Below are 24175 nucleotides of genomic sequence, written 5' to 3' on the forward strand. Positions count from 1 at the left end.
GCTCCTGCCTTACCAGCAAGGACTTCTGACGAACAGCCACACTCGTCCTTGTCAACTCCCACACCTCATAAAGGAAAGAGGAAATTCTTACAGAAATTGGTTGCAACGCTGAAATTGCCCAAGAGGAAACTGGTGTCTCTTTTACAAGTCATGACTATGCAAACCACAAGCCAGGCACCAAAGCAAATTCTGAAAGCCATGCCTGCAAGAACTATTAATACTAAAACCATGCTAGGTGGAAATGAGGTATGGGATAGGACTAAAAAATTATAAATATTCCCAGATAGCTATTTCTTTAATTTCTTTTTTTACAAATGGAAATTAGTCTAAAAGCTGTGTTATCATATACTTCTGAGAAGAGGTTCAGATAACATTGTGGGAGGCAGGAGAAAGTATATTATAGGTGCTCTGTAACGAATCTCGTTGCTGCAGTGCAGTCTCTCTTTCTAACCCATTCCCTGGAGCACCCCATCAGCATCAGTCTCCCAGGGGCCTTCCAGGGTCCAACCCTGCACCCCAAGGCCAGGGAGAGCTCAGGGCAGCCTGAACCCAGTCATGCTGAGGCCGGGAAGCCCTCAGGACAAACAGAAGGATGGGGCATGAAGCGCTACCGGTTTGGTTTTTCTGAGTCACCTGTAAGGCGTGTCCCAGGAAATGCCACCCAGGCAGGGATGGGGCTGACAGCAAGGTCTGCAGAAGAGCACCTGGGTCCAAGAGTTTTGAATCAACAATCTTTATTTCCCACTTTTCATTTTTTACTACATGATGCAATGGCAAGTCAAAAATCAATAGTCCTATTCAAAACACAAGACGCGCTTCTGTTAGTTACATTTTCACTAAGCTTGGGGAACAAATGAAAATAAAAACCTTGTAGTTTTGGATGCTTTTCTAGCTTGTATATTCAACAGTTTCAGACACAGGTATTTGAACTTCAAGAATAAACATCTAACTATAGCACAAATATCTAAAGAATCTTTATTGCTCTCTCCATACAACTCTACTTACTTCACATATCACATTACTCTAGAAAAGACAGAGTATGTAGTCTGTTAAATCTCATCCTTCTTCAAAGTGATAGGCATTACTAAAGATAAGGTAGATCATTGCATGCTTTGAAGAGAATTTTTCCTTTTTGACTCACTGGAAATTACAGACTGCTTTCTGCAAAGCAGAAGGGAAGGATGCTGCTGTCAAGGGATTCTCCTGCATTTCCTCAGATCTCCCCCTGCTGTGGCAGGGAAATACCAAGATCCAAAGGCAAGTGAAGGAGACATCCAAAGATCTGAATGCTTTACTATTCATGATGCTGAAATTACAGTGCCACCTGTAGGACACCCAGAAGAAATTTAATTTGGGCCTTGCTGATGCCACAAATACTAGTTGTTGTAATTAGAAGGCTTTCTAGTACTCTTGGCAGATGCATAAGAACATAGAAAATGGATGACTCATGTCATTGTGCAGGGAGTAACTTGAAAGCTTTGCTCACATTGAGCAACATACATTGTTTTAAGTACCTCAGTGCACCCAGAAAATATTTTGCTATGAAGATGTATCTTTTGTGGGAGTGGAACATGCCAGTACAACACACTCATAATCCATCCATCCACTTCAGAGCTGGTGCCACTGCAGGCAGTGGAGAACTGCCATATCCTCAGCCACTTCCAACCAAGACAGAAATCACCAAACAGAAGAATCTGAGGAAAGATTCTATTATGGCTGCACACTTTTTTTTTTTTTTTTAAATTTACTTGTTAGCTATTGACTATGCCACTCAATGCATCACACTTCAGTGACTGGTGTTTGTATTGCATGTATATAGTACTTTGCATCCATGCTGGGAAGCACTCGTATATCCTTCATAATATGCTAATAAACTTATGTTGCTTTCTTTTCCCTGTCCTGCCTTTACCAACAGAGTTCTTTTCTACTTTTCCAACCCATAGTTCAGGTAATGTCTGTAAAGACTTCTCTCCAATGTATCATTTGAAGATACAGAGCAAGACAAAGGTAAGTACATGCACTTTTGTTGTTAGATTTCCATTAATAACATTTGAAGGGGAAAATACTCAACTGATTGACTTAATAGATTTGTTGCTGCAAACAAATTTAAAAGAGGAGGTGTACGACATGTTCAAAGGCAGCTTCTGCTTAATGTTCAGCTGTGGTCAAAACCAGAACAAAGTGTTCAGTCAAATGAGGAAGAGAATAGTGAATAGTATAATGGGTTTAAGAATGCTTTTGTTTAAATTAATGGCAGTTTGCTATGGAATATTATGGAAAATAATCATCACTAACAAACAATAGAAAGAATTCTGTAGAACTAAATAGCAAGGAGTGAAAAGAATGATCAAGAATTGCTAGGGGAATAAAAAAGCCTCTGGTCTGAAGATGGATTTTAATACAAACAATGCTTTGTAGTGTGGCATAACTGATAAGGGATTCAACATAAATATTTAAAATTGTGATTTATGTAGAGAAAACACAACTCTTTCTCAATCATATAAAACAAAAGGGAAGGAACAAACAAAGGTGATAAATAAAATGAACTGAAGGAAGTGGGTTTGAGTACAGTGTGTGGAACTCACCACTACAGTGAACTGATACTGGAAGCTGGAGCAGAATTGATAGTATTGCTCTGTGAGGCAGAGCAAATACTGATTCACTGAAAATTAGGTTGAAACATACGTGGCAAATTTCACAGCACAAGAAAATTATTCGCTATAGCCACAGCAGTGACAAAGAATAAGAGACCTTAACTAACTTTTGAGGTAGATGCTGTACACCGCAGGAATAAAAATTTCAGAAGGATGAGTGATGCAAAGAGAAAAATTATGCATAAAAGTATGTAAATACATGCTGTAGAAACCACAAGGCTTCCATCCAGGGAAGTGAGGGAGGCTGCAGCAGAAGAAAGATTTCTGAAGGGACTTCCAAGCCCTTGATAGTTTGCCAAAATGGCTGCAAGGGCACAAGAAACCTTAGGGTGGAGGAACCACAAAAATTTAGAAATTCCCAATTCTCATTTATCTGGCAAGCCCCTTGTAAGGGAGCAAAGGATCATGGAAGCAGAATAACCAAAACAATATGTACCAGGAACATGAGGGCATCTCATGTGTATGAGAAGAGTAAGGCTTGGTGAAAGCAGACAGTTTAAATTACTTCTCTATTGTGTTCCTACAGCCGATTTCAAATCCATTGAATCTGGGCATTGCACAGGGGAAAACACATCTGTCTGGTTGAAAATTCAAGACATAGGATCTGTGTTTTCTCCTTGAGCTGAGCAGCAGTTGTCACAGGAATGAGGAAAAAAAAAAAAAAAAAAAAAGTGACCTAGTTCACAGCTTATTTGCAATGGAATCCCATTAGACATTGTGTCTTTTTTATCCAAAATGTTCTGTGGGTGTTTGTTTCGTACGTGACAGGAAAGTAAAGTATCAGTTGAGCCTGCCTTTGAATATTCATCCAACAAAGTAACCAATGAATTTACCAAAAGACATGGGAAAGTTACTGAAAGCAGATTACATATCACTCACAAAAAAAAAAAAAAAAAAAAAAAAAAAAAAAACAAACAAAAAAAAACCACCACAAAACTCTATTGCCTGCATGATTTCTGCCACAGGCTGAGAAGACCACAAGTGGGATGAGATCAGTCTCTGTCAACCACTGTAATACATATTTGCTGTACCCATCTGTTACATGCAAACCAGTTGCTGGTACTTAACATTTATGATTGAAAGCTATCAACTACCAGAAAGTTTTCCTTCTAAGCAGTAAAGATGTTCCAGCTTCCTGTGTGAGATTTCCTTTCTATTTGACCTTGTTGCACATAATGAAGTGAACTTGAAACTGTAAGCACTAACCAGTTCTTGAACACTGCAGTGTTGGGAGAATGGTGGGGTTTTCTACACATCAGTTTAGTATTTCTTCCTGCCTCAGATGAAGTCAGCCTCATAGGAGTACTATTTGCAAAATCAAAGGAGAGGAAATCACCCATGTTTTTACCTTTACCACTTGGCTAAAACCCAGTGTGAGACTTCAAGAATAAAATGCTGGTGAACAACATGGGACCGAAAGCTTTTGAGCAGGGAACGAGCACTCGGAGGCTACAGCACCAACTCTGTCACTGACTCACACTTGACTTTGAACTGACAACTTCCACAGATTTACCTCTGCACTTTTCAAGGAGGTGCACAGTAATTACCTACATGGAGCAGTGTTGTGAAAATTTGCTAACTAATACGTCTAAGGTGTTTGGTGTTCCTCAGATTGTTTCACAGGAGAGCAATATATTAGCTATATTTATAATGACAGCATTATCAGAAAAGAAAAACATAACATCTTTAAAGACACCAGAAAATTACTTAAATGTCCTGAAAACAAATGGTTGCCAAAGTTAAACATAAGACACTGGTTTTATTGCAGCACTATACTAATCAAGCAGTTTAATGTGTGTACAGCACCCTAAATCCCACTCTTTCCTTCAAAGTCGTTTCTTACACAACCTTATGCCACTGCTTTCCTTTCATCTCTGATAAAAAGCCTTCAAAGCTCCCATCATTTTAACACTACTGCTGCTTGTTGTGGCTGCATAAGTTCAAAATGCATTGACTTGCCAGAGAGTCTGCAACAGCCTCCCATTTTAAATATTCAGATGGACAATTCCATCACTAACCTTGTGACAGAAACTGGATGTTCCACATACACTGGGAATGTGGTGGTCTTGCAAGAAAGCCAGCATCCAGTCACTTCCTGGGATATATTGATGGGAACATAGCCAGGAGATCGAGGGACATAATTATCCCGCTTTGCTTGGTTTGAACCATTTCTAAATACTATATCCAGTTTGGGACCCACCCATCTGCCCCCCCAACACACACACCCCAATATGGGAAAGATAGTGACAAATTGGAACGAGTTCAGCAAGAGACACCAAGATGGTTGGAGCTGGAGTACTTGTCCTGTGAGGAGATGCTGAGGGACTAGGACATTTACAGCTTGGAGAAAGAAGAGCTTCAGGGGCCATCTAGCAGCAGACCTCCACCACCTACAAGGGGATCAGCAAGGTGATGGAGATGGGCTCTTCCCAGTTGAGGCATGACAGAAGGATGAGACCCAACAGGCAGAAGTTGAGACAAGAGAGCTTCAGACTGGATATAAGGAAAACCTTTTTCCCCAAGAGGACAGTGGGACCAGTCACCTAGAAAGGTGGTACATTCTCCATCCATGGAGGTTTTCAGCATCCAACAAGATAAAGCCCTGAGTGAGCTGGTCTGAGCTCACAGCTGAACCTGCTGTGAGCAGAAGATTGGACAAAGCCTCCTGAGCTCTCCCCCATCCTGGGTGGTGCAATGAGCCTGTCATTCTCTGTTAGATCCAAACCTGCCTCTGACTAGCAGATCAACCACAAACCTGTAGTGAAAATTTAAAAGGCTTCCCGGAAGTTGAAAGATGCATATATTTCCAAAAAGCAGGATATGTATGAATATAAATACAAGTTTAGGAGAACCTGTGTACTTGTGCACATCCATAAAAATCTATGTTAGCAATCTAACCACAAAATATCATTGTTAGGGATATGGTAATTAACTGAAACTACACACCTTCAAAAATACACTCCTTAAGAAGATTTCTTTTCTCACTTAGCCAACATATCCTTCTCCTTCTTTCATTCATTTCAGTTGTTCTAGCAAGTCATCCAAAATCGAAGTTTTTAAAGCATCCTTTTTCACAGACAAAGGAATAGGACCTTTATACAACTGTTTCATATTCTAAAAAATTATTTGAGAAAAGAGGGTAGTCACTGGATGTAATGCTTCTCTTCAGAACAAAAAAAAATACATAGGAAAAATAAACCAACACACACACTTTTTACATTCTCACTCAACCATTTCTATTCCAAACACAGGGTCATTTTGCAAAAGTAAAAATTGAAAAGGAAAAAAATTAGTCTATTTCTTGAAAACAAAAATATTTTAAAGTGTTTGAAAGTCTTCTGAAAAAAAAAAAAAAACACCACATTTTCACATATCTCAGATTTATTTTTTTCAAATAAGTCTAGAGTTGTGCTCTAAGCTTCCTAAGGCTAGCCCATCTAATTACTTGTAAAGAACCCAAAAGAGGGATGTCCCATTCCAGCTGTAAGATAATTAGATAAAAAGCCAATGCAGCCATTGACTTGGGTCATCAAATCCAACGATTCATCAATAAACTTTAATCAGTTTGTATATAGGTCACCCAGAGTGCATTGAATTCAATCATGCTTTAGGGTCACATAAGTTGCATTTAAATTCAAATACTGTCATAATACAGCCATCTGGAATGCAGAGCCTAATCACTACCTTCAAAAATCTTTAACTTACAAAAGGTCAATTTTTGAAACATTGTTCAGAAAATGCTGACAAACCGTGGCCTTTTCATTTGCACATCTTTTTATCAAGTAATGGCTTTTCAAATGACACTTTCATTAGGTATCTACATATCATCCATATTCATTTGGATTAACTGAATTTTCCCCAATCAAATTCCCTCCCAGCTTATTTCCCTTGTGCTTATTCTTGGGCTGAGGGAAGCTGACTGCTGAGCTCTCACACCTACAAGGAGCAAAAGGGGTCACCACAGCAACACTGACACGTTGTGAAACAGCACCAGCATCAGATGGTATTTGTCACTTCTCATCAGTATTTTCTGCTGACATTGCAAAGCATCTATGACTGCTACTTCCTCTTTCTCTCCCTCCCCCACAGCATTTGCGCCAGCACAGCAACAAACCTACCCAGATGAGGATGAAGGGTGCTCTGCAATCGCTCTTTCTGCCCAGCTATGATTTTTACCTTTCTTCTACACCCCCAGCTTATTTCCATTTTTCATCATCAACAGTCAGTCATAAAGTGAGAGAAGGAAATAAAAGCATTTTGTGATATATCTTAGTAAACATTTGAGTCATTGTGGTCTAGTGGTTAAAATCTCTCTGTATATTTTGAACAGGCTCCTATGCTAGTACCTAAGCATTAGGCTTCAAGAAATGTAATAGGGACTTGCTGTTCCTTTTTTACCAAGTCGCTTTTCTTCTAGGTTCACACATCCCTCAACAGGGCACTTCACCTTGGTAAAGACTTAAGTCTGGAGATCTCCCCATTGTACAGATGAGCAACATGAGAACAGTAGGACTAGATTGTACCCTGATTAAACAAAAACAAATAAAACCCTAAGAACTTGTGTGACACCTCTACCAACAGTTTTCCATTGCTAATGACAGCAATTCTGTGCAAAAGCACTGAAAGCTTCTCATGCAGGCACACTGAGGATATACCCCTGGTTTCTGCTTTGTCATGAGGGAGCAATTGCTTAACCAGCTCTCAGAAAAGCCTTCCAAATATTCCTTGATTAAAAAGACAATGTTATCTATGATATCGTCAACTCTAACCTTCAAGCTCATCACCAAATAGCAGAGATTTCTTTTCCTTTTATATCACAACTGACCAGACTTTGGGCAAGTTCCTTTGAAAGAAGCAAGATTCAAGATGTTGGAAATGAAATAGATGAAGAACCCTCCCACTGTTCTCCACCCCTGCAGCCAGTGTGACTCAGTGATATTGCCACACGCCATCCTCCGACACTTCAAGCAGCGATCAGAGCTCCTCCGCCCCATCACTACTCCTACAGAGTTGTTCCACCGCTATAAACAGTTGCTGAGACCCAAACAACTCATCATGCAATGGTTTGGGCATAACAGCACTTCAACAAACAGTTCAAGCTTCCATATTGTATTTTTAGTTCCAACAGTTCCTGTTGTATAGGAATTCCTTGTCTGTACAAAACAGGGACAAAGGGGAACAAAAGTGAATGGTTATGGAAAGAGTGAAAAAGGAGAATTGGAAAGGCAAGAGAGAAAATGCATTAGGCAAGCCAACAGTACAGATTCCTGTTTTGTCACACACCTTTTCTTCAAGAGCGTTCACGAGTTCTTTACTGAGGAGTTCAAAGGATCTTTGAAACATAGAAGAACTCTCCACAGACCCCCAGGCAGTTTCTGTTTGCTAGGACACTGACCCACCTGGTATTCCAATTTCAGCTCTCTGAGGAGCTCCACATGTTTTCCCCAGTGTCACCACTTTAAAGTCATTCCCTTCATGTGGTACAGCCTGCTACAACAGTTGAAACCACAGCTGTGACATCCCTGCTTCTTCCCACAGTCAGAAACTACCAAGGTACCCTATAGCTGTCCTTGCTTTTTTTTGTCCTTGGCAAAGCACCCTTTAACCTGTCCCATGCCCCACCAGCCATCTCCCTGATGCAACTGAGCCTTGGACCGAATGCCCAGGGCAACATTGCTCCCAGGGCCAACACAGAGACAGTATGAGCAAAGCACTTCCCACAGCTGGATAATGCAGCGAGGCTTAACAAGTGAGGTTACAGGTGGTGCACAAGGTTGAGAGGCCCTGTGCAAGCCTTCACAGGACCAGCAGGATCTCCAGAACTGAAGCAAGCTTCACTGGCCATTGCAAGGCAATGTAATGTCATTCAAGAAGAACACACTTGTGCAGATTTCATGCCTTACACTTAGAGTGCTTGGCCCAAGGCAACCATAAAAAAAAAAAAAAAAAAAAAGTAGTATGCAAAATATTGGTGTCCTAAGGGGATGCAGAGGTGAAACACCTGTATCTTCAATAACAAGCTGAAGAAAATCGATCTCACAAGTTATTTTTTCTGAATTACTTGCACGTCAGGATTGAAAAGGAAATAACAGTGGAATTTTTATCTAACAATCTGAACTGGGTCAGAGTAAAGGTAATCTCAAGCCCTGTCTCTGACAATGGCCAACAGCAGATACTAAAATAGAGAGTGCAGGAATAGAGACAGTGTAAAGCGAGGCCTCCATGAGGACTCCTGCCACTTCACAGTATGGGCACATCCTGAAGGAAAATTTGCACAGTTTTATATACAACAGCTCTCAACAGCCTCTCCCCTTCCATAAACATTTCTCCTTGCTTTTTGAAACCATTTGTGTATTCAGCAAAACAAAATCCACACCAATTCCCACAATTTAATTGTGTGGTGTGTGAAAAAGTACTTGTTATTTGCTGCATATTAGCTTTCCCATTTATTAAAAAAAAAAAAAGTATTCAGTATTGACTGCAACCCTGTAACCATCTGTGGCAGTCACAACAGACAGACCTTTATCACATTATCTCTCAATCCTCTTTTTCAAGGTGAGGAGCACCAATGTACTGAAACCCTAGTTTCCCTTCTCCATACCTTGTTTCTAACCTTTACTTCCCACCTTTTAATTAGCTATTAACCCACAAAAGACCTGTAGCTGCCTGGCTCTCGCAAACCTTTTGCAATAGCCCTGACAAAAGATTCCTGGAAATCCACTGCACTGATATGTACCTGGGGAAGCAGTGGAGTAGGCCAACAACAATGCATTTGTAGAACAAGATAGGTGATGCCAAGGATATGACATGCAAATAAGTAGCCATAGTCCGATTAGCTACCGTGTGAACCACAGCAAGGTAAGCGGGGATGATCACAAGATTTGCTTCAGAAGAGAATTCCTGATCTGAATTAACCCACCTACAGCACCACATCCTCTATCAACCAGACACACCTTCAGTTTGAGTTTACTCATTAATCCAAAGAACTCTGGGTTTGTGAAAAACATCATCTTCATTAAAAAAAAGAGTTAGGATTACTCTCTATACTTTTCAATCCATCTGGTCATTAATTTGCCACTTTCTATTCCTCCCCTTTAGTACCCTGTAACTAATTCAGCTAAAGAATTACATACCACAGTATATAATTTAGCATTTCCTTTTTCCAGTTGCTTTAGAATTCTGCATCAATACTGCCAGTTGCCGAAGGCTGATGATCTATCCGTTTTTTTTTACTTACTTGTTTTAGAAGAGATCCTTGTAATATTTGTTTGAGACAGTTCCTTTGATTTCTTTTGCACAAGAAGGCTCTCCTCTAGAAACGTTTACTACAAGGGTTAATTTAACACTGTTTCTTATCATCCTTTCCCACTTCTTGTACAACTCGAAGGGTACTAAAATCTTTCCCTGGTCTCTGTTTCTAAAGATCTGAAAGGATTTTGGTATGTTCCCCTCCTCAGTTAATTTTTTGTGACTTCAGCAATCAAAAAAGACTAACAACATTATTTACCACAACTTAGTCTTTTCCATTTTATTCTATTTCATGAATTTCATTTTTTGATAGACATTTTTATTTCTAATAGACTTATATTTTTTTGTTTACACATACTATCTTTTTCATTTTATTATTGGTACTTTTAAAATCTTTCATAATGAGTGACAAATGTTTGCTCTCAGTTTCTAATAATGGCTGACCTAAGTAGCCTTGATGCCACTTCAAACAGTTTATCCTTTTAGCTGCTCCTCTTTATTTTCTCTGAAACTTTCTCATGTTATTTAGATCCACTCTTTAAAGTTCTTTTGTTTCTTAACCATCAGATTGATGCTGAATTTGAAGACACTGTGATTCCTACTGAAAAGTAATTCTTACATCTTATATCAGGTTGCTGTGCATTGCTCAGGCTCCGGTCTTATGGGTTGCCTTGTTAATAATTTCAGGGAGAAGTCATTTATGGTATTGACAGTAATAGAGCTACACTTGTTTAACCTAATGAAGATGACAGATCTGATGTTTTCTTTGGCACCCTCTTTTTTGTTACTGACATCCAGAATGTTTTTTTCTTCTCAATAAGCACTTCCTACTGAACAATCTTTATAACTGAGAGCTTCTGTCCATCCTCAGAAGGAAAATCCCTACAGATTAAGTGCTGATGTTTGCTTTCTCAGAAATCCTGAGCTGGAAGATTAATAATACTAATACCAGCAACAACTAGACCCCAAATCCAGGGTCTGGGGCACTGCTCCCCCTGCAGCACCAGCACAGCCATGGAGGCTGCCACAGGCTGTAGGGTGCTGCTGCTGCTGCCATGCTCTGGGGCTGGTGGCACATGGCAGGAGAAGACAGGGGCAGGGCTCTGCTGGAAAGCAGCACCATGCCTCAGCCATGTGCAGAACAGCTGCTCCCATCTCACGTTATGCAAAGCTACTTTAATAAATAATACTACATATGCATGCACACATTAAGCATACATTTGTACAGCAGTGTATTTAAAAAGCCTTTCTATCCCATCCCTTAAGTTGGCTGCCAGAAACACTCAACTGCAGCACTTCAAGACTTCTCTATAGCATAACCCCACATAAATTTAAACCACTGTATGACTCTGCCACTACCAGCCATACAGTGTTTAACTACTCATTGGCTCATGGAACATTTATATCAGCAACACACTTCCTGGTCCAGCCACTGTGTTATGGCTGGATGAAGTGCTGGTTTAAAGAGCAGAATGTGACAGCTGGTGGACTAACTTCCTCCAGCGGAGAGGGAAGCAAGGACCTATACTTGCATGCAGGGCTTGCCATTTGAAGAGCTCAGGTTTCAGTGGGAGGCTCCGTTACACCTCTTATGCTCTGAGATAGGGAGAGTCTAATAAGACATCTAGTTTCTGTACATAACTCGATCAGATCTATCTAACCAAAGCACGATAAACACTGTTCAGCATAACCAGCTTCAAGTTGTGTGAAATGCTAGAGATTACAGTTAAACAAGGTATTCAATAAAGCACTAGTTAAAACCAATTTTTAATTCCATGAATGGTAGTCAGATTAAATGTCTTTTCCCAACCCTGCCCTGTCACATCTAGGAAATCCAAAAGGAACATTACAAACAGCTAAAAAGCTTTTGGAAAATACGTAGGAAGATATTTTGAAAGAAGTGTCACAGATAAGCCTGACTCTACTGAAATCCCTGGAACACAACAGCTTTGTTCCAAAGATTACAACTGAGCAGAAACTCCCCCACCTGCAGCTGTCTACTCGGCCTTCTTCTGCAAGAAGGTGACAACAGTTCATGTATCTTGTCCCCAAAGAGACCACACTGGATACACTCACTAATGAAACACCACAAAGCACTAATCTTAAGCCTTTCTTTGCACAACTCTTCTGTACCACAACTCAAACCATTTCCTTCCCACTTCTCCAGTAAGGAGAACTGTGCACATTCTAATCCAGAAGAATTAAACAGAAATAAGATTTAGACCCTAATCACTTCTGTTACTGCAAACAGAAAGTGGAATCACACTAAACAGGTCAAAGTGGTAACTAAAAATCTTAAGAGAAAATTAAAACCTATTCTGCATATAGAAATATTCAAATGGATGTTTTTCTCAGTGCTAATTTACAAACTTAAGTTTTTCATGTTCTTCATTAAATACAGTTCAGACAAATTCTCTGTAGCCCATCAAGCAGAGGTAATTTCAAGGACTGAATAACTGATAGAAACCTCCACCATGTACTGCTGAATGATCCACAGACACAGAATAGTTAAGAGATTGGCAGCAGGGAAGATAGCCCAGCCGTAGAAGAACACTAGTTCACAATTCAAGGGCTTTCCATTCCCACATTTGCTTTGCATTGCTGAGCAAACTTTGCTTACCTCCGTTTCAGTTCCCCAAATCACCCAAGAAAAGTGATGGCTGTTCTCTCCCACAGATGGAAGTGTTCTGAGGAGCAGACATAGATCCATGAAATGCTATGGGGAGCTTCACCTTCCCAGGGGACTGCAATCCTCAGGTACCGCCCAAACCAAGTATTTGTTATTAGATGCCAATTGAGATCAGTCTAGCTGACTAATAGTAGCAGTTAACATTTCAAACACAGGAACGAAAAAGATGCAAAGACTACTAATGGCTGACCAAAGTCTCAGGATTTTAAGTTAATAAAGCTGATTAATTCCATAGTTAAAATGAAACAGAAGTCAGCTTTTAGGGTGAGAACAGGAGGTACATTCTCACAGAAACACCTCTCATCCAGGTGCTACCATGCTCCAGTTCCAGGAGCTGCCGTGTAACAATGTTAACGCTGACCCAATCTCAGCAGTCACTTTCCTTAGTGTTATACGCATCCGCTTACTATGTCCAACAGCAGAGCCTACGGATAGAACTGAACTTTCTAAACTTACTGATCCTTCTGGAGCAAGAGAGTTCCCTACACCAAGCCTCCAGCTTCCAGGCATTTACCAAATAAACTCCTCATATTTCTTTTCCAGAGAAGGCAGGTAACACAGCTGAACCTGCGTGTTCAGTTCTAGCTTCACAACATGCTGTCTTGAGAAAAGGTTTGCTTTCCAACCCCTCTATTTAAAAGTTTTAGACATAGATAGATAATAAGGGAGCTTCCCCAACTTACATAATGCTTTCCCTTCTCCTCCTCTTCCATTACACCCTCCAAGCCGGTGAAGCAGAGGACACGGATGAAGCCCCGAGAAGTCTGCATAAGGAAGAGCCGTGATTCTTGCCAGCCATGCTACAGACCTCCCAAGCCCAACCAGGAGACGAGGAGAGCGCCAGGCTTTCTCTACCACATTGGGATGCTCCACATCAGAGACAATTACACCTCTGCTCAGCGATTCTCTTCAGAGAGACAACTACAGAAAAGTGCACACAGTTTGCTCTTAGATCTAATGTCATCCCATTTTTTTACCCTTCAATTCAAAGGACGGTATTTTACCTGCTGTCCTTCCTCTTCCCGTTCCAGGAACACCTGGATCTGATAAGCAACCAGTTCTTCTGGGCAGCTACTTTTTCCAAGCCTCCAAGCAGCCCCAGCTGCAGCCGAGTTCAAGCTGCAAGCGTGACAGCTGCATGGGGAAGAGAAGCTCTGGGAACTTGCTCTGGCAAGGCATAGGCCAAGAGTGGGAGAACTGGAAGAGGACTGATGTAACAACGCCTGTATAAGGCCTTCTGACAACAAGCAGTTGTCTCTGTGGTTTTACAAGTATCAGTTGTATTTACTCTAGCCTAAGTGTTGCTGTCTGCAATAGAAATTCAGGTTTCCTATGGCCGCTTCCCAATTCAACATTCATCAAACAGCCAACACCCTTGGTCAGGATGAAGGCCTCATCATGGTAGATAAAAGGTAGATAAAGAATATGACATCATCCCAGCACAAAGACCTGGCAAAAACAAAGAGGGATTAAGATGATGGCAATGTTCCTGGAAAGGCGAAAAACAAATCCAACCATGCCTCCTCCTGGCCTCTGTCAAAATAATGATTATGTGTAAAGGCCTCATTGTATGCATACACGTAAATAAAAATCAAGACTCAAATTTAGAGCCGGGAAATTGTTTAGCAGCAGTCTGCAAGCTCCTGTCTGTAATAATCTTCCTGCCTTCTGATTAGAGCCAAGAAGAGCATTTAGCATTTCTCCTCTTCTCTAATCCAATTCTATTTGTAAATGCATTTTTCCTCCCTCCTATCTTTCCAGTTGGTTTTATTTATGTAGACAAGCCAGTGTGGTAAATTTCAGACCTATAATTTGTGGCTTCCTGACTTGGGGATTGTACATTCAGAAGTAGTTCTTATGTGGCTGTTCCTCCAGCTAAATATTTGCACACATATACACTGCACATAGCTTTTACTTATGTGCATGGAAAAGGGCTCTGCATGCTTCACATAATTTTTCAGAGCCTACATGTGTTTCTGATCATGACAACACATTGAAAATATGTGCCTACAAAACACATTTTATATGTATTTATACAAAACAGTGTGTGCTTACCCTTGAGGTGTTTTCTATATATAGAAAAGCTGAAGATTAGACTTCCTATTCTCATTCTTTCCCTTCAAGTTCTTCTCTTGTTATTCATTGTATCCAGATTTCCATTATGACTCAGCTATACATTATTTTTTCACTGGCACGGAATCAATTCAAACATGAATTCTTATAACACGCATGTACACTATAAAACATGAAACTATACCCTAAAGAGACATCTGGATTTTCACATTTCAGTCAGTTCAACAGCAAAGATGGTGCAGGAATGAGCCTCATTCTGCTCAGTGTCTACTGAGAGACCACAGCTGACAGGTATCAGCAAGGAGAACAGTTATAAATGACTATCAGCATTCATTGCTGTCATATTTAACATGTACATGCTTTGAATCTCTTGTCTTTAAAAAACAAACAAACAAAACACTAATAAATTCAGTCTCATCTACCAGAATGCTTTTAAACAGTCGTTTATCTCCAAAGCCCTTTTTATTTAGTTGTTTAACCTTGTGGATGAGGCCAAACAAGTCATTCTATATTCTCTTCCTGATGGCAAACCCGAAGGCATTTATAAGAACTTTCGCATCTAAAGCTTGTAATAAACTACATGAATTATCAAATGTCAGTCACCCTGTTGACCCCAAATAGGAAATATAGAGAGCCACAGCTAGCTCTTGACTGCCTCACAGTTTTAAAAATATTCATTCTTATAAAACTCTGTAATATGCAAGTTAAACATTACTTTCTCTACCACGACCTTCCTTTTCCTACTGCTGAGATGCAAGATGGCACAGGCAGCTGCAGCAGCCCTGGGACCTGCACTCAATTAACGGCTGTTCACCTCTGGAATAGCCTTCCCCTTCCTATGAAATACAAAATACATATGACCACAGCCTAAAGACTAACATATTAAAGCAGATGAGATTTAACAAAATGACTCTGGATACTCCATATCCTTTGGACTATTCTTATAAACTCAAGGAGTTCTCTAGAGGTCAACAGTGCTACATAAATGTATTGACACACTGATAAATGCTTGTAGGACCAGGGCCGAAATTAAGTAGATTCTGCAGACCTCACTATTATCTAGGTTTACAGAAGATGATCTATTTGACTTATGTTCCTTTTTCATCATCATTATCTTGAATAGATCATTTATGTGCATGACCAGGCAGTCTGTGCTTTGTATGAATACTCACATTCACACACAGAGGGAAAAGAAAAAAAAAAAAAAAAATACATCTTTCTCCCACTGCAGTAGTTTGCCAGGGAGCAGAGAGAGATCTGCACAGCTTATCCAGGCAGTCAAAAGCCACAAATAACAAACAGAAAACCATGGAAGCGGTTTCTGAAGGACTTGTACACCAGGCTGTTATACAGAAGCTGTTTGTCACACTGTTACAAGCAAGTCAATTTGTAGAATTCAGAATCTTTTTGCAATCTATTTGAGATAAAAGAGAGAGGCTGAGAGAACCAGAAAATCCAAGCAGCACTGGTCAGCACTGACAACTCCTCAGTAGCCCAGCTAGCTGAATAGTTATATGGTGCTTTCCTACAGCAGACCCATACAGATAAAAGCCTGAGTACCCAGCCAGTCAGGCTGCAAGAGCCATCTGCTCAGACAGTGGTATTTGGTACACAGATCCACTTGAAATAAATCTAGAGAAAGTGATATGAGAATATGCTGTATAAATAACACACAACTTTGGTAGTCACTGTCTGCATACTCGCATGGAAGTTCCCATCTTGGCCAAAACCAGCAAAGACTGATGTAAAGTCTGCCGTGGTTACCAACACAAGATGCTGCAGTTTGCAGGAAAGCGCCAGATCTCTCCAGCTGTACCTCTAATGTCCCTGCATGATCTGTAAAAGGGGCAGGGTGAGGAGGCTCCAGTAGGTGAGCACCAGAGGACTGCATACAAGGGAAAGACCTTTCTCAGACATAGACCTTCTGACAAGCAGCACAGGCGCAAATGCCCCAGGGCACCAATGCTGGTAAGTTACTTGGTGCCAGTCTCGGAGGAGTGAGGTTCAGTGGTGGTACCACTGTGCCCGCTTTCAACTCGCACAATGACAATGCTGTGTGGATGGACTGTGCAGATATCAAACATGCTTTGGTGTGGAATAATCTCCTCTTTGCTCCAGTCGACAATCCTCTTCAGGGATCTTCAGCAACACTCAGCACTCCTGGCACAACAAGAGAGTCAGACAGATATCCCAGGTTCCCCAACTATGGTCCATCACCTACCATGACCAAGAGAAGACATCCTTCCTCCTCCATTTCCACCTTCATGAGCATGACCTGACACTGCTGAAGCCCTTTTCTGCAGTGGGAGGTGTCCAGTGGAGAAACACAGACATCAAGAGGGCAACTAGCTCACTTGGGAGCTTTTTTATAGCCCATTGGTCCCAAAACAAACTCTGGACTGCACCCTCTCTCACCCATCAGCTATCTCTTCCTAAAGAAAATGCTGGACCCAAGACCTGCTGGTAGGATTATTGGGAAGAGAAAGGTTCTGATGAGGGGCAGCGAGAAGGCAAAAGGGCATGTGGTGGTCTGTTTGGGAGAGAAGAGCCTGTGCATGTCCTGAAGGCACAAGTCTTCCTGATAAGCATCCCCGTGCTGGCTGTCTCTCCCCTCTGCGCTGCGCTTCAAACTTGTAGTGCCATTCAGATATCAAAGAGGCAGAGACGGAAGGCAAAAATAAATTAAATAACCCACAGTCTCAAGCCTGAGGCCACTTGGAGTGGGAGTTTTGTTACCCAAATTTTTACCATGTTTGATTCTTGTTTTAAACTTGGAATGGAAATTCAGAGCATTTTTTTAGCCAAATGTTATCAAAACCTGCAAATCCACAGAAAAATAAAACAGGAATTTAAAGTCAAACTATCTGTTAATGAAACTAAGTACAACTTTAATTTCTTCCATTCCGGTAAACCCACAATTTGACATAGTCTCTGGTATTACAAATTTAATCCAGAATAATCCCCTTTTTTCTATTCATTTTGATGAGGTTTTTGAGAGAGAATAAATTGATCTTTAAGAAAAAAGGAACTAAAATAAAACAATTTTTTTTAAAAAAAAAAAAAGGTTAAGTGGCGCCTGACAGTCTACAATCTGTCAAGTTAAGCAAACAAGAAGGAGGGGAAAGCCTACCTTGTAAATAAGGCAATTACAAATCTAGTTTCTACAATCTGGAATGAAGCCAGGATCTAAGTGCAAAGGATTGAGAGAAAAATGTGTTGTAAATTCCTTCAAGTGAAAGTCCCTATTTAAAAACCAGAAAATATCAGTTTTAGAAAGGTCATGAAGTCAAGGCATTTTTTTTCAAAGCTCAACTCTAAATGTCAATTTGACTGCTCTTTGAAAGCAGAAACAGACACAACTGCACTTGGAGTGTAACCCTTACATTAGATAGAGAATAGCAATGATTAACAAGATGCTTTGCACTGAACTTCGTGTAGGCAGCCATAAAAAAAATTAAATGCCTACTCAGGCATCATAACCTAAACTATTGTGAAATATTATTGCACATTCCCAGTTTAAAGAAAAAAAAAAAAAAGCAAGAGAAGTATCTCTCTCATAGAGGCATAAAGTTGCAAGTTACACATGAGCTGCATCATTATAGCTTTTACTTGAGCCTGATTTTACTACCTTTCTAGGTAAGAAGAATGGCTGTGGGGACAGGGATATGTGGCAACAGGCAACTGGCCATGTGCCTTGACCATAATTTAAAAGTCTCAGCTCTTTGAGAAGGGTTGAATCAAAGGTGAACATGACTCTGAAAGACAGAGCTGACAAGTCCTGCAATTCCATCTCTGATAAATATTATAGACTAGTAGTTTACATTCAGGCAACATTAAAAAATGCATAGGTACATATACATATACCCACAGACATACACATACATAAATGCACTCATATAAAGCTCAGGTAAATTCAACTGAAACTAGAAGCTGGACTGGAAGACTGACTTCACATTAAGTCTTTGCATTTTATTCATAAATGAAAGAGACTGTGGGTGTTGTGATGGTAAATTGGGGTGCTACATGGTGTTCACCATGAGGTAAATTGTTGCCCCTCCTGATTTTTAATAGAAGGTTGATTGAACTCTGGCATGCTTCATTATAAACAAGTCTTGGCACTAAAAAGAAAAAGACATAATTTCATGAATGTATTCCCGTAGTCCAAACATTCATCACTTCCATTGCCCAGATATACTGTCAAAGGTGATAAACACAGATCAATAACAATAGTCTGATATTCTGCTCCATTGCCTATCACAGAAGTACCTGATCCTGATTTTCAAGAGAAGCAAAAGCATGGGGTGCAACCACATGCAAGAACATGAAAGATCTGGCTCCGACTCTCCAAAGCCTTCCTGACCATGTGGGCATAACACGCTACCTTAATCCTGGCCCTCCATTTATATTCACGTTACACGTAATGGCACACATATGCAAAAGTGACTATGAAGTAAATATAAAAAAGACCTAGCAACATTTGACACACATCTCCTATGTAACACCAGAAAGCCTTGTGACAAATGTTCCAGCCTCTAGCTATTACTCCCAGTCAGGATGCTGGCAGACAACCCAAGAAGCATCCTGGCAGAAAAGCAATGGTAAATCCCAGAACAAAACTTCTACAGCATCATAGGACATGTAGGTATACTCAAACAATGACCAGCTAGCAAAGCTGCCACATTTCAGGCAGTGCATAGCTGAGCATCTCCAACATAGGAGTTGTACTGTGGCTCAAGCAGAGATGGAGGGACACAAATATCTCATTTGTAGCTTTCTGCATACTTTGAAAAACAGAGATAATCAGTTACTGTTTTTTAGTTTATCTAATTGTTATTCTCTTGCATTGATACTTTACCATGTAATTATTCCTCCCCCCTGAAACACCCCACCAAAACCAAACAAAAATAAAACACAACGCCCTTAATCACAGGTTGTTCCCACTAATAAATTGTCTATTTAATATGTTTATATAGGCTCTTTTCCACAGTACAAGTCATGTTGAAATTGCCCTAATTAAAATATTTCCATTTATTTGCATGACTAATCAGTATTTATCAGTAACATGGCACTTTACATCTTCAAAGCACTTTAATTGCATATCAATGGATTAGCTGAAAACTTGCCCAAGAAAGTATATTGGAATCTGGTGCACAGACTGAGCTATTGCTTCCTAAAATAACTACTGCCTTTACATGTGCATTGAATCACAGTGAGGAGAATAGTGATAGGCCTGAAGAAACATATGTGCTACTTATGGAAAGAATGAATAGTCCATAGAAGAGATAAAGGCAGCCAACCATACAATATTCAGTGATGACATAGAAAAACAGATGGCTCAGTCCTTTGAGTGGTAGAAGAGGCACAGTCTATCCCACTTCCCACCATGCTTTTTGTTAAAGAGAGCTGTCGTACTCATGTACAAATGAAGTCACATCTCTAAAATTGCTTAAAAGAGACTTGCCTCCTTTCACTTCCTCCTCTTTGGAGATTTCTACATGCAAAAATACTCAAGTCATCCAGTGCCACTTTTTGTAGACTCTGGCCACTGATGACTTCCACTGTGTGGGAAATTAATTTCTCAGTATAATGCCATCACTGTGCCTCCCCCACAGAGCTCTTACCCCTGGGCTACCCATTGGTTGAAAGAAGATGAAGGTGGGTAGTTTTTGCTATACAGCTTGTTTTAGCAAGGAACTTATACACAGAAACAAGCTGCTTTCATAAGCACTGAGCTCCTCTTCTTGTCCACAAGTTATTTTACTTTTTAAAAACTAAGGATTGCAATAGGAAAAGGGAGGGTGAGTGTGGGTGAAAAGGGGTCTTTTCAACTCTATCATATCAAAGGAAGCAATATAAAAGAGTACATTTTGTAGATCTGTTGCTTTGGTTTTCAAAGACTAAAATATACTTAAAGCTATCAATATGCTTTCCCCTGAAGATTCAGAAATGTATCACCACTCCTGGTACTTTTATTAAGGGGAAAACAACTGTAGCTCTTCTGATGTTCTGCAAGTGCCTCTACTGAAGGAGTGACAATGGTAATTGCAGAAGATGATGATTTTATTCTAGGTAACTAAAAAACTGCAAAAGTATTGATTTCGTATGTTGCTGCTCCCTGTCCTTTTTTGCTGTATGGTGCCACTAAACTGAATCTTCTCAGAGTCACTCAGTTGCTTTGGGCTTCTTTAAACCTCAAAACTTAACTATGGTTAAAGCCATTTGAAGTGCATACAGTGGCTTTTATCCAGAACAACCTGAAAGCCCTTGATGAACTCTACCAGGATGCAATTATACACAGCCTACTCACAACTCTGCAGATAAGGTTGGAAAGAGACATCAAGAGATCATTAAGTCTGTCCCTTCCAGCAGGATCAATTATACTTGGACTATATCTGACAGAGGCTGTCTAACCTGTTCTTAAATACATCAAATAATGGAGGTTCCACAACCTCCTTCAGCAGCCTAAGCCAGTACTTAACTCTCCCTGACTTTCAGTTTTTCTACCAAACTTGAAGCTCCATGCTGTAACTTAAGTCTGCTGTATAAGACAACTATAAAAATCTGTCATATACATTTCTTAAACAAATCTTTATCATGTTTGTTACAACATTCAGTCACCTCTTCTTAAGACTATGCAACATCATTATATTTAGTATTTCCTCAAAGGCCAATGTTTTCTAAGCAAAGAGTCCTATAAGAGGGCTGTTGTCCCCTCATTAGAACTATCTGTTGTTCAGGTTATGTGACAGGCGCTGCCAGCCCTTAAATGACAGTCACCGAAAGGAATGGAAGTGCCCCCCCAGCACAATCAACATAAGACTCTCTTGAAGAACCTGCTGAGAACAAGAGCCCTGACCCCTTTTCTGTTCTATGTTGGTTGGAAATACAAGCAACTTACCGTGATTTCCCAGGCAGATTATTATTCATACAGACAGAGTTGTAGAGTTTGGTATAGAATCAAAAGCAGATTTGAATGTCTGCTGGTAGTACTTCTCTTCAGCTTCAGCTTGCCACTGAACCAACAAGATCTGAGCAAAGCTTCTTTGCATTTCTTTTTCCATTCTGCTGCTCCTCAGGCATTTTTTTACTATAATATTACTATTTAGTACAGAAGTGTCTCAAGGTCAACTAAATCACCAACCCAGCATGCTCAAGAAGTTAAAACTGTAAGATACATCTTGCTACCAAAAAAAAAGTTATCATCTAAATAGATAAGACAGACTGTAATGAAAGGATAGAGCAAAAAAAAACCAGTTAACTTCTTTGGCAATGTCAATGTAAACAAAATATCCCACAGAAAACTAGATACATCCTATACTTGGAAAACTAAAGATGCTGCAGTTGTAGGATGTGTGTGGGAGTGTCTGCAAAACTACTGCTTCCCCGAACCCTATCAGCTGTGTATCCCATTCCTTAGCTAGTAGTTTTTACAGCATTAAACAGCCCTTTACTACTGTTGAGCTTAGGTACATCAACATATAAATTAAATATTCCATTCACAACATAGCCAGTACAAAAGATATGTCAACTTACCATTTTCTGGCTGGTGGCTGAGACATACTAAAATCTCACAGTTCACCTCCTGATTTTCAGAGAGGAGCAGAAGACACAGAAGCCATCCAGTCTGAAGGATACCCAGCCCTACCACAACTCCTGTGCCCCTCCTATGAAGCAATGCCCAAAATACAATTTCTACTACGCAAGTCATGCCTGAAAAGAGGATAAAACATTATTACTTTAAAATAAAAAACACTGTAGCCTATTTGTAATATATATTGCCTCTTCAATCCTCTGAACATAGTTTTAAATTACCACAAATCTAAAGATCTCTCAGGAAAATTTTTAAGTTTGCACATATGAACCAAGAGGGCTCCCCCACCATGGAGACTCCTTCCCATCTTCCTTTTCTCCCCCCTCGCCACAAATACAGGAAGCGAGATCACCAGCTGCCTGCTGAGGAGAACAACCACTGAACAGCGAGCATCATTCAGATGGCTTGGATGATTCAGCTTTTCCACATGAACTTTACTGAAGTGGCACACAAATGGTGCTTTGTGCATTTCTGAATCAAAGTCATAATTAATAGTCTAAGTATATACCAACACAATTTATATTTGAAGAACAACTCCTCTTCTAAAATGTAGCAGTGTGTGCGTTACTTAAAATAGATCTAGTTCTCAAATCTCATAATTACATCTACTTGTGCTTCTATACTGCAGTATCTCCAGTCTTTAAAAATCCATTCTATATTGTTCACAAAGTTACATCAAACAGGGCAGTGAAAAGAGGATCTAGTGAAAAGCTCATCATTTTGAAAGCCACCAGATGTGATGTGCATTGGTTTTAGAGTGGGAGGTCTGCAAAGGAACAGAAAAGCCCGATGTTGCAAGCAGTCTGCTCTCCCACATACAATAGCACAATAAGCAGCAGCTTGGTTGTAAGTGTCCCAAAGTTACCTGCAGCTATATTTTGAAAGTTCAAGATATTCTCATTGTCTAGAAACTTGTATAAGAATAACAAAGGTTTCCAGACAGTAGCCTAAGAGAAGAAGAAAAAAAAATTAAAAACCACACACACAAACACAGACACATTTACTTGGTGTATTTTTGTTTTAGCACTGATCAAAGATGAAGAATCAGTGCCTGGTTTTACTTCTCCAATTTCCCTGTCCTCTTTATTTGCTCAAATGTTCACTTGAATCCTCTTAATCAAGAAGGTCCTACTTTCATTTCACTCCACTCTTGCAGCCATAAATCAGGAATGTCTCTAATAAACCAAACAGATTTGACACAACAAGTAAAAATAATAAGTAGAGTTAGTTCTGCCTTGGACAGAACCTCTTGCCAGACATGTCCTGTTTATTTTGCAGGAGAAATGCTTACTTATTCTAGAGAACAAAGGCAGCCCAAGCACATCAAACGTAGCACGGCCTTCTGCAGGCGCATGAGTGTGACAACACAGAAACTGCCCAAGGTGCTCAGCAAGGGCTGTCAAACTGCAGCCATCCAGAAGAACACACAACTGTTGCTCAAGTGCAAGCGCAGCACTTGTGCCACCACAGGCCACCTCACTTAAGGTTGGGGGAAGGCAGCAACAGATTGAATGGACTAGTCATCACAGGAATTCAGTCAAGACCTAGAGGAAAATAACAGAAATCTTGCCTGGCCTGGTGCTTTGATCAACAGAAGGAAGCCTTTGGGGTCATCTAGTGTGTTTCTTTCCATTAGGGCATCACATAGGATTTTGTCTTAGGGGTGCAAGTTGGGCAAAAGAATCAAAAAGCAACCAGACAATCATGTTCTGGCAACATCTCTTCTTGTAATAGCTTTTGTTTGATTTTTGTTTTTTATAGCTGACTTCATTTTAAAACGTAGACATGTTATGTACATCCAACCCAAAGAGTCTGTATCAAACTAGTCAGGTTGGTGCAACTGTCACCTTGCAGCTCCTGCCCAGAGTTAACACTGCCAGACTCACTCACCCTTTTCAAGATGTCTCTAATCACATCTAC

The 24175-nt window shown here is 40.2% G+C and overlaps 1 protein-coding gene across 5 annotated transcripts in view; it reads right to left on the minus strand.

Annotated features, from left to right (window-relative positions):
• The window catches only part of IPCEF1 (interaction protein for cytohesin exchange factors 1), an 85883-nt gene extending 61708 nt beyond the window's left edge, over positions 1–24175 (minus strand). For 3 of the 5 annotated variants that reach the window (XM_082048300.1, XM_082048304.1, XM_082048298.1), the window contains exon 1: positions 14–62. The gene's annotated coding sequence lies outside the window, so the exon portion shown is untranslated. Of the gene's footprint in view, positions 1–13; positions 63–22197; positions 22259–24145 lie in introns of those variants that run through there. The other 2 variants (XM_082048301.1, XM_082048303.1) reach the window with 2 other exon arrangements.

This window comes from Streptopelia decaocto (genome assembly GCF_964273445.1).
Source record: "Streptopelia decaocto genome assembly, chromosome: 3".
Lineage (NCBI taxonomy): Eukaryota > Metazoa > Chordata > Aves > Columbiformes > Columbidae > Streptopelia > Streptopelia decaocto.